The sequence below is a fragment of the Lissotriton helveticus genome, chromosome 4_1, assembly GCF_964261635.1.
Source record: "Lissotriton helveticus chromosome 4_1, aLisHel1.1, whole genome shotgun sequence".
NCBI lineage: Eukaryota > Metazoa > Chordata > Amphibia > Caudata > Salamandridae > Lissotriton > Lissotriton helveticus.
Window position 1 is genome coordinate 744810556 of NC_136063.1, and position 12593 is coordinate 744823148.

At 40.9% G+C, this 12593-nt stretch overlaps 1 long non-coding RNA gene across 1 annotated transcript; it reads left to right on the top strand.

Moving 5' to 3' along the window:
* Positions 1-4070: 4070 nt before the first annotated feature.
* Positions 4071-6782, top strand: LOC144827320 (uncharacterized). Its single transcript, XR_013610135.1, has 3 exons — positions 4071-4521; positions 5077-5964; positions 6520-6782. It is a non-coding gene; the product is annotated as an uncharacterized LOC144827320 (long non-coding RNA).
* The last annotated feature ends 5811 nt before the right edge of the window (positions 6783-12593 follow it).

Genomic DNA, 12593 nt, shown 5'->3' on the forward strand with positions numbered 1-12593 from the left:
AGTCCCAGGGGATCAGTGTGTTAAGACAAGTAATGTTCACGCATAATTACTGCTTTGTGGGAAAGTGTGTAAGAAAGTGAATTGTGGTAATTTCATGTATGTAAATCAACAGTGTCTGAGTATTGTAAAATGCAAACACTTCATTAGTCATTTTTCAAAATTATATTTTGCTGCCACATCAGCTTGTATTTGCCATGTGAGTTGCTGTTGTGTCTGTGTGTCATAGGTGTACATGGAGGCTTGTCAAATATAAATGTGCCACACATTCTAAAACTTCTGTGTATGTGATAATATATGTTTGTCAGACATGACATCATGACAGTGTCCACACTGTGACAGTGGTGTGCATGATGACACGCTGTCTGTATTAGTGTCCCACATAGCTGGCATTAGATGATCCTGTTCTGTGTACCTTTCAAACATGCGATAGTTGTCATGGACCTATATCTTGGATACTTTGTTAGGTGTGTGTTGGGTATGTGATTTTTGATCACATGGACAGTGACAGACACCAGTGGCTAGTTACAGTACAGCACTGTAATTGGGGCCTAACCATATTAATATGACATGTCTGGTAAGGGTCACATAGCTGTGCTCTGTGTCTAGGCTCAAGCTTACGCAACTGACTTCATTGTGCCTTAATTTAATGTTATATGTGCGTAATTGCATGTTCCTTAGTACATTGGAACGTGTCCTCAAATATGTTTTCACTTGTAACATAGATTCCGCAGGAGACCAGCAATCCACAGACCCTTCCCTGACCTCCAGACCATAGAAGAACGGGATAGCATCAGACAATACTGCTTCACCAGAACACTCATTGTGGAGTTGGCAGACCAGTTGGCCTTACATTTGCAACCTGGATGCACATATCGCATCGCGCTGACCTCCAAGGTGAAGGAGAGGCCCTACATTTCTTTGCCACAGGGTCATTCCAGAATACTGTGGCTACTTCTGGTGGGATGTTCCAGACAATGTTAAGCAGTGTGCTTCGTGTATGTGTGTGAGGCATTGTTACATTTTCTGTACCTCTACATCAAGTTCCCAACAACATGACAGTTGGCAGACATCAAGAGTGACTTTTATGCATTGGGCCGAATGCCACGTTATTGGCTCCATTGGTGGAACACATGTGTTTGATACCACCACAAGCCAACGAACAAACATACAGGAATCAGAAGCATTACCACTCCATAAATGCCCTGGTGGTATGTCTGTCTGACATGATGATCTCCCATGTCTGTGATCGTTTCCCAGGATCAGCACACTACGTCTACACAATGAGAAATAGTAGGATACCATATTTGATGTCTTAGCTGCCAAATGAGCGTCCTGGCTTGTTGGTGGGTAATGTTGTCTTCTGTTGTGTGTTGCTTGTATGTGAGGTTGTACCCTGTTTCCAGACAACTGAAATATTTTCTGTGTTCAATGTCGGAGACTGTGGATAACCCAACATGGCGCGGTTGCTGACATCACTCCTGAAACCTGTCACCCCTGCTGAGGTTCGTTTCAATGAGGCACATGGGAGGACCAGGCGAGTGGTTGAGCGGACATACGGCCTACTGAAAACAAGATTTCTCTGCCTGGACAGTACAGGAGGAGCCCTCCAATATGCACCATCAAAGGTGTGTAAGATCATAAATGTGTGTTGCATGCTCCACAACCTGGCAGGAATGAACTACCTCTTCTAAAAGAAGACGGAGACCAACAGCCTCCAGCAGGGGTGGATCCAAGACTGGGACATGTTGCCATTCATGATGAGGGTGATAATGAAGATGTTCGGAGACAACTCATCGACAACTTTTTCTCATAAGTGGAAGTATGGAACCATAAGGTGACAAAGCACTTCCTTAGCAAGTTATGTGTCTGTTGTACAATATATTTGTTAAGCATGGGCGGATTTTGCGGATTCGCAATCCGCGAATTTGCGGATTTGAGAATTTGCGGATTGCGAAAATCCGCAAAATCCGCGAATTCTCGCGGATTTTGCTGATTTTTTTTGGGTGTGTGTTCGCACGGGTTTCTGCAAGTTCGCGAGGGTTTTGTACAATTTCGCAAATTGCGAACTTAATTGTCAGGTCGCCAGTTTTGCAAACTTGTTGTTTCTACGTGCCCAGCCTGTTTGCAAGGCTTTCTTCATCACTGCCACCCTCTGTCACCACTGGCACTCTCTTTGTTCACCCATGCCACCCTCTGGCTCACCCATGTCTCCCTCTGTGTCATCACAGCACCCTCTGGTTCACCAGTGTACATTATTGGGGCAAAGCAAAGCACTGCCATCCTCTGTCAACACTGGCACTCTGGTTCACCCATGCCACCCTCTGGCTGGCACACCCATGCCACCCTCGGTGTCATCACAGCACCCTCTGGTTGACCAGTGAGTGTACATTATTGTGGCAAAGCAAAGCACACCTGCTAAGTGCTTTAAGTTTTGCAAACAACAACACCTGCCCTGCCCCAACTGACATTAATGAAGGCTGGCACCTGCTTGTCTGCTCCCTTTCCTTTTTGTTGCAATGTAAAAAAAAATGAACAGGATGCAATGGCATACTTCTAACTATTCTGTGACTGTCAGAGCAGGGTCACACAATAGTTGCAAGTAGGCAACCGGATTCTGGAGGGCCCCTTCAGGAAGCACTACAGGGAAATGGTTACAAATGATGAGCTCGAACTTTTGCACCTGCTCGTTGGTTTTGCTTTTGCAAAACTCGTTTTTCGGTAATTTCGCGCTATTCGCGAACATTGATCCAAGAGAGCACACACAGAGAGGGTTATAGTTTCATGTACCACTGACTCCCCCTGGGCACAATGGGTGAAAGCAAGGCAAAATGGGTGCAGGCCTATGGCACAAAGCTCACTGCCTGCCTTCAAAATGGCCGCTTGACCCCCATCCACATGGCCAGGACCATGCCTCAAAATGGCCCCCACCAACATAGCCAGCCCCCAACCCCTACTCCAAAAAATCAAAAAACACAACACCAATCAAATCACCACAATCCAATGCCATCCATCAAGTTTCAGAAGGTTTATGCTGCCTGCTGGTGGTTTTCTGGTGCAGAATTGCAATTTTTGCAATTTCGCGAGTGCGAGATTGTTGCTTCACGACGCGAACATGGCGAAAAACCAGCAAAATCCGCGAACAGACCGATTCTGGGCCCCCTGGGCATGATAAAATCACAGCACACTGGGTGCAGGCCTATGGCACAAAGCACACAAACTGGCTTAAAAATGGCCCCTAGACCCCCACCCACACGGGACCAGGCAATAAAATGACCCCCACCCACATAGCAAGCCCCCAACACCACCCCAAAAAGTCGTAAAACACACAAAAATCACCACAATCCAATGCCATCCATGCCCTGGCCAGAATCATGTTAAAATTCAACAAAACAGTTGTATCATGCATGCACCCATAACTAAGCCTGGTAGTTTTCAATTCATGTGCAGAATTGTAATTTTTACAATTTCGCGAGTGCGAGATTGTTGCTGCGCGGGACGCAAGCAGTGCGAACACAGGCAACATTTTTTTTTAAAAATCCGATTTTCGGGTAATCCGCGGGAGTTCTTGGCCCCCTGGGCATAATGAAAGAAATCAGAGCAGACTGGGTGGGCCTAGGGCACAAAGCACACTGCCTGACTTCAAAATGGCCACTTGACCCCATCCACATGGCCAGGACCTGCAGGACCATGCCTCAAAATGGCCTCCCACCAACATTAATCGTATTTATTCAAGAGGTCCGGAGGGGCACAGAGTAAATATAAGAAAATTGAAAATAGGCATACATTCCCCACGTGGATTCTATCATAAGAGATTGAGGAAACTTGAAAAAAGATGAGAAAATGAAAAGGTTTGAAAATGAAAATTTGGAGATAACTGACAGAGTTTTGAATGTCGCAAGGACGGCACTAAGCTGTGCATTTGGCTGGGGCATGAATGTGTCCCATTTGTATTTACCATGGTCGTACCTGGTGGCATTTGGGCATGCCACATTACCAATCTGCACGCTAACATGAATAAAACAGAGAAAGTTGGATGAAACATTGAGAGAATTTGGTGTGCATCCCTCATCTTCATTGAACTGTCGTAACTATGCCCACCCAGGGACTGCACCCATCTAAGATAAAGCATTAACTAAAGAAAAAACGGAGTAGAGAACCCACGTGATTTGGTGGAACATCAGGGCTCATCTCGAGCTTTTGAAACATGGAGCGCCGAAGAAAATTATTTCAATGGACGTAGAAGTGTTTCGCTTTAATAACATTTAGGCAATGAGCAAAGTAGAATAAGAAACGGACATAGCAGGGAAATTGCATTATGGGGAATATAGTTTATTGTCTTTTGGTTTAAGTACACAGCAAGGAGGTTAAAGTTATTTCATCACCAATCCTGAGAAAGAGGATATTGGGCCAATAGGGACTGAGGAGGGCGGGTTCGTTGGTTGAAAACAGGCAGGTGATACAGTTTAGTGTTATGTTGCAACCGTTCGTTTAGAAGAGAGGATTTTACAACTCAGACGGCAGGTATGTGAATTCAGGGAATTTTGGGAAACGTGATATTTAGCAGAGGACACGGAAATAATGTTTAGACTGGGAATATGAGCGCACAGGAGAGACAGTGCTTGAAGGTCAACCGCAGTAAAGGTAGCGAAAGTGCGCACCACAGGAACGTGCATGTTTGAGCATTAGTGAGAAACTGGGATGATGTTTAACACATATTTTGTAAAATCACGTGTTGGAGGGTTTGTTTGACTTTACATAAAAGCGGTGATTTAAATGTTTAGATATGAACAAGGGCTGTAGAAAAAAGCGGGAGAAGACAGTTTTGGGTAACGGAGTGATATGAATACAAACTGCTGATTAGTGAGGGTAGAACACTGTGGGGGGAGAAAACTCACGGACTTAATCAACCACTACCTATAAGAATGATAAAGGATTAACATGAACCGCTATATAGAGGTGGCAGCTGGGTACATAATCAATACTTTGATAATAACCTGCGTGTAGTTTACATTTGCCTTGTTTTAAATGTACATTTGATAATGGATGAATAATTGGCACATGTTCTATTATTTCTAGTGACCCCCGAAGAAGGGCGCTGCGTCGCCCGAAATGCATTGGGTTTTTATGGATTAAACACTGCCTGAGATGAGCCTGGCATTAATCGTATTTATTCAAGAGGTCCGGAGGGGCACAGAGTAAATATAAGAAAATTGAAAATAGGCATACATTCCCCACGTGGATTCTATCATAAGAGATTGAGGAAACTTGAAAAAAGATGAGAAAATGAAAAGGTTTGAAAATGAAAATTTGGAGATAACTGACAGAGTTTTGAATGTCGCAAGGACGGCACTAAGCTGTGCATTTGGCTGGGGCATGAATGTGTCCCATTTGTATTTACCATGGTCGTACCTGGTGGCATTTGGGCATGCCACATTACCAATCTGCACGCTAACATGAATAAAACAGAGAAAGTTGGATGAAACATTGAAAGAATTTGGTGTGCATCCCTCATCTTCATTGAACTGTCGTAACTATGCCCACCCAGGGACTGCACCCATCTAAGATAAAGCATTAACTAAAGAAAAAACGGAGTAGAGAACCCACGTGATTTGGTGGAACATCAGGGCTCATCTCGAGCTTTTGAAACATGGAGCGCCGAAGAAAATTATTTCAATGGACGTAGAAGTGTTTCGCTTTAATAACATTTAGGCAATGAGCAAAGTAGAATAAGAAACGGACATAGCAGGGAAATTGCATTATGGGGAATATAGTTTATTGTCTTTTGGTTTAAGTACACAGCAAGGAGGTTAAAGTTATTTCATCACCAATCCTGAGAAAGAGGATATTGGGCCAATAGGGACTGAGGAGGGCGGGTTCGTTGGTTGAAAACAGGCAGGTGATACAGTTTAGTGTTATGTTGCAACCGTTCGTTTAGAAGAGAGGATTTTACAACTCAGACGGCAGGTATGTGAATTCAGGGAATTTTGGGAAACGTGATATTTAGCAGAGGACACGGAAATAATGTTTAGACTGGGAATATGAGCGCACAGGAGAGACAGTGCTTGAAGGTCAACCGCAGTAAAGGTAGCGAAAGTGCGCACCACAGGAACGTGCATGTTTGAGCATTAGTGAGAAACTGGGATGATGTTTAACACATATTTTGTAAAATCACGTGTTGGAGGGTTTGTTTGACTTTACATAAAAGCGGTGATTTAAATGTTTAGATATGAACAAGGGCTGTAGAAAAAAGCGGGAGAAGACAGTTTTGGGTAACGGAGTGATATGAATACAAACTGCTGATTAGTGAGGGTAGAACACTGTGGGGGGAGAAAACTCACGGACTTATTCAACCACTACCTATAAGAATGATAAAGGATTAACATGAACCGCTATATAGAGGTGGCAGCTGGGTACATAATCAATACTTTGATAATAACCTGCGTGTAGTTTACATTTGCCTTGTTTTAAATGTACATTTGATAATGGATGAATAATTGGCACATGTTCTATTATTTCTAGTGACCCCCGAAGAAGGGCGCTGCGTCGCCCGAAATGCATTGGGTTTTTATGGATTAAACACTGCCTGAGATGAGCCTGGCATTAATCGTATTTATTCAAGAGGTCCGGAGGGGCACAGAGTAAATATAAGAAAATTGAAAATAGGCATACATTCCCCACGTGGATTCTATCATAAGAGATTGAGGAAACTTGAAAAAAGATGAGAAAATGAAAAGGTTTGAAAATGAAAATTTGGAGATAACTGACAGAGTTTTGAATGGCGCAAGGACGGCACTAAGCTGTGCATTTGGCTGGGGCATGAATGTGTCCCATTTGTATCTCCCACCAACATAGCCAGCCCCCAACCCCACCCCAAAAAGTCGAAAAACACACACAAAAATCACCACAAACAAACAACATCAACTTATCAACTTACTTGTGAAATCAAATTTCGAATCCAAAAGTAATCCAAAAGGCCTCAAAACCAAATCTCCAGCAACATCCACAAAAAGTAATCCTTTCCAGTCAAGATCGAATTCAAAGTGGCCAGGAAATGGACTAAGCAATGGGAGGAGCTTGCTGGACAGGAACAGGAAGTTGGAGACTGGGCCACTTCCTTCACCCCTCCCCAATTGTAATTTTTGTAATTTCGCGAGTGCGTGATTGTTGCTGCCCGCGCCGCGGACCGCGAGCAGTGCGAACACAAGCAAAAAATCCACAGCGCGCGGATTTGCGTATTTTCGCTACATCCGCGAGAGTTCGCGGATTGCGGATTTACCGAAAATCCGAAAAATCCGCGAGCGGAACGGATTTTACGACCATGCTTAATATTTGTATATTTGTGAGTGTATGCTACTTAACATGATCATTGGAGTTGTTTAGTGTGTATTAAGTTAGTAGGTTCACCAGTACCAGTGGTATCATGACTCCTAGCTACTGTTCACATGTTTAAATTGCCGAATCTGAAATGTCTCTTAGAGATGATTGAAAATGATAAAGGATTTCAAGACTGTTCTATGTCTCTCCTTCACAGGGTACATTTGCTGTTGTATTGAGACATGTGACTTCCCAGACCTACAATATAGTTACAGTTTGGAAGTGTTCTTGTGATCCGAAATCTGTGCCACATGATCACTTCAAAAATTATGATAAATGTTTGTTACTTTGTGCTTATTTTTACAGCGTGATTTAATTACATTTGGTGTGAAGGCAACAGGTTGTGCCTGTGGAATAAACTGGTGCTCAACACTGGGGTGTGCGTTGTCTGTTTCGACACATCCAACATTTATTTACATACTGTATATATGCCCTGATGTTCAGTTTATCTGACAATGATTTGTGTTGGTGCATTTAAATGTTATTTCATTTTACAATAGTAGAGTCAATGAGGATCTATACTATGTTCTATGTGTGTTGTGATTACCTTGTTGTGTGTATCTCTCATATGTGTCAGGTTACATTTACTCACAAGACAGTTGGTAAATTCCTGTACTTGTTTTTTAGCCAGTGTCTTTGTCATTCCATTTCTTGCTTTTTTGATCATCATTTATATATGAACAATAGTGTTTAATCCCCAACAGAAGCAAGTATAGTGTGCATAGTGATTTATTACAGTGCATGTGTGGAATTTGTCAAAAAGGGATAGTGCTATACACAATTTTGAAGATCAAAGTTCACAGAGGAGTTTGTAGTGCCAGTAGATGAAATTTCAAGAGGCAAGTCCACAGTCATTTGAGTCAAGGGACCAACTCAAATCCTCCATCTACTGTGGAAGAGTTCTGTGACAGTCAGCAAAATCAACGCTTAGCACACAATGAAGGATATCAGGAGCAGGTTGTCACTTCCTGGCGGGACGCATAGCCATCTGCCTCTCATTTGTCCCTCATCGGACGGTCCCTCTTACGTTTTTCTGGGAGACCCTCAGGTACAGGCTGCTGCGGAGCAGGGGACTCTCGGCCAGAGTCCTCATCCCTCCTTGTGGCAGTGTCCTCATCCCTCCCTGTGGCAGTTGCAGATGCAGAACGAACAGATGTAGTGGGAGCAGAGGACGGTGGTGTCATGTTGTTAGCAATCTGGCGGAGGCAGATGTCCCTGTGCACCGCAGTCAGGTCATCAATTTTATCCATTTTTTACTCCATTCTTGCCATGTGTCAGTGCATTTTGGCATTATGGGCAGCCTGCTATTGTTGCTTGTCCCTGAGGATCCCAACTACCTGGCCAGAGTCTCCGGTGGATTCTTGATATGCATTGAGAATGCGTGCCATCTGTGGGTCAGCTTCAGCAGAAGCACCAGGTGCATGATGGCACCTGTCCCCAAGCCCCCTCCCAATGAATCACTGACAGAATATTGAGAGTCAGAATATCATCCTACAGAAATAATGACGCAAGAATATCAAAGTCAAGAATATTGACATTCTATCTACAATATGATTAGTGCAAACATAACGGGAAAAAATATCGATGTCAAAAATATAATTGTAAAAAATATTGTTTTTTTAAGTTAAAAAATAATGTCAAATAAAGGAAATAATACAAATAACCATAGTTAAAAATATTGTAAAATGTTTAACAAGTATAACTATTATATATATAATGTAAAAATATATTAAACATATATGTATAATATATAATATATAGACTTACTTAATAATATTTTTTAATATTTATTTTAATAAAGTATAAAGTGTTAAATATATCTTATTAATTATGAATACATCCATACACATAAAACAATAATATAAATACAAATTACAGTAGGGAACGTGTTAAATAGCGTAGGGATAAAAATTACTATTCCCACTCCAGTAAGTCCAACAGTAGGGAAAGTGTTGGACAGCGTAAGGATCAAATTTACTATTCCCACTCCAGAGAGTGGAACAAGAGGGAAAGTGTTTGGATAGCTTAGGGGTAAAAATGACTATTCCCACTCCAGTGAGTGCAACAGTAGGGAAAGGGTTTGATAGCGTAAGGGAAAAATTACTATTCCAACTCCAGAGAGTGCAACAGTAGGGAAAGTGCTGGATAGCGTAGGGGTTAAAATTAATATTCCCACTCCATTAAATGCAACAGTAGGGAAAGTGTTGGACAGCGTAATGGTTGAAATTACTATCCCCACTCCAGAGAGTGCAACAGTAGGGAAAGTGTTGGATAGCATAGTGTTAAAATTACTATTCCCATTCCATTGAGTGCAACAGTAGGGAAAGTGTTGGATAGTGTAATGGTTAAAATTACTAATCCCACTCCAGTGGGTGCAACAGTAGGGAAAGTGTTGGAGAGCATAATGGTTAAAATTACTATTCCCACTCCAGAGAGTGCAACAGTAGGGAAAGTGTTTGATAGCGTAATGGTTGGAATTACTATTCCCACTCCAGAGAGTGCAACAGTAGGGAAAGTGTTGGATAGCGTGGGGGTTAAAAGTACTATTCACACTCCAGTGAGTGCAACAGTAGGGAAAGTTTTGGATAGCGTAAGGGTTACAATTACTATTTCCACTACAGTTACTGCAACAGAAGGGAAAGGGTAGGAAAACGTAGGGATTAAAGTTGCTATTCCCACTCCAGTAAGTGCAACATTAGAGAAAGTGTTGGACAGCATAGGGATAAAATGTACTATTCCAACTCCAGAGAGTGGAACAGTAGGGAAAGTGTTGGAGGGGGTAGGGGTAAGAAAAAGTGTTGAATAGCATATTGTTAAAATTACTATTCACACTCTATTGAGTGCAACAGTAGGGAAAGTGTTGGATAGCGTAATGGTCAAAATTACTATTCCCACTCCAGTGAGTGCAACAGTAGGGAAAGTATTGGATAGCGAATGGTTACATTTACTATTCCCACTTCAGAGAGTGCAACAGTAGGGAAAGTGTTGGATAGCATTGTGTTAACATTACTATTCCCATTTCATTGAGTGAAACAGTAGGGAAAGTGTTGGAAAGCGTAATGGTTAGAATCCCTATTTCCATTTCAGAGAGTGCAACAGTAGGGAAAGTGTGGGATAGCATAGGGGTTACAATTACTATTCCAACTTCAGTGAGTGCAACAGTAGGGAAAGCTTTGGGTCGCGTAATGGTTACAATGACTATTCCCACTCTAGTTACTGCAACAGTAGGGAAGGTATTGGATAGTGGAGTGGAAAAAATTACTATTCCAACTCCAGAGAGTGGAACAGTAGTGAAAGAGTTGGATAGCATAAGGAAAAAATTACTATTGCTACTCCAGTGAGTGCAACAGTAGGGAAAGTACTGGACAGCCTAGGGATAACAATTATTATTCCTTCTCCAGAGAGTGCAACAGTAGAGAAAGTGTTGGATAGTATAGGGGTAAAAATTACTATTCCCACTCTAGAAAGTAAAACTTTAGGGAAAGTCTTGGGTAGCAAGGGGTTTAAATTAAAATACATATTAATTATTTTTTTTGTTTTAAATTAAACATTACATAAAAAAACCATTACAAAATAAAAATATTTACTTAACTAACATTAAATTACTTCCCACCCTATTCCCTTATAAACACACAATATGCTCATAAAATAATGTAACACAATTAATAAAATATATCAATCAATCAATTATTAAAAAATAATGACCAATTAATAATTAATGTGCAATGTTTTAAAATAAATACCAATACATTTAAATTAATATTTACTTAATTATAATAAATTACTTCCCACCCTATACCCCTATAAAACCACAACCCGGTCCATAGAAATATGTACACAATTAATTTAATTATCAATTAATCAATATGCAAAAATTAGTAACCAATTCATGATTCTTAAGAAAAATTATAAATACCATTCAATAAAAAATATTAATTACGTAATATAATTAAATTACTTGCACCACTATTCCCCTCTAAACCCACGACACACTCCACATAAAAAATAACAATATTAATATAATTCTTAAACATTAATTACCAATTAATAAATAATTAATAATAATTTAAAAATCAATAGCAATAAATAACAAACAATAATAAATTAACTATAATATGTTACTTCCCACCCTAATGCCCTATAATTACATAACCCGCTCTGAAAAAATATATACACAATGTATATAATTCTCAAATAATAAATTAATAATAATGAATTACCAATTAATAATTAATTAAAAATAAATTAATTATCAAAACAAATAAATAAAAAATATTAATTACTTAGGGCCCCATTAAGATGGTGGACGGCCCGCCACTGTAACGGAAAACGGAACCGACCCACAAGGCCAATTAGGATGCGCCTGCCACACTGGCAATGTTAAATAGGCATGATTTGCATAGCCATGCACAACATGACAGGCACCGTGAGGTGCCTGCCACCCTGTGTCTGGCAATGTAGGGGAGTACCATAGGTACCCCCCCAAGTGCAGCCCCTCACCCCCTCACCCCCGGGGGCCTGTAATGCGCCCCCAAAGCAAATTCCAACGGCCTTTACATGGCGGCAACGCTGCCATGGAAAGGCCCTGAAAGATGCTCATCATAATATGGATGGTGGTGCCTCCTTGGCACTGCCACCATATTATCCCACAGATCGCATGGCAGGCAATCATTCTGATTGCCTGCCGGCAGAAAAGTGGTGGCCAGTCTTTCCATCCGCCGCAGTACCCCCAGCCATACTAATATGACGGGGGGTAAATTAGGCACAGATGGCGGGTGGATCACCACCACCGGCCTGGCGGTGGCGATCCACTCGCCATCATAATAGGGGCCTTAATTATAATTAAATTACTTCCACCCTATTCCCCTGTACACCCACAACCCCCTACGGAACTAAAATGTTAAAATGTTATTTAAAATAATTAAGAATTAAAAAAATATATTATTTAATTTACTATAATTAAATTACTACTCACCCTATTCCTCTATAAACCCACAACCTGCTACAATACTGAAATGCAACATTAACTTAAAAAATGTATAACTTCTAAACATTTAATGCATATATTTAAAAATAAAAAAATAACAAAAAATGTTAAACACATACATATAAAATCCATACTAAAATACTTAACACTAATATAAATGTTGATAATATTTACATCCATATTATTGCTATTGATATTACTTACTTCGATATTAACAAAAACTATATTACTT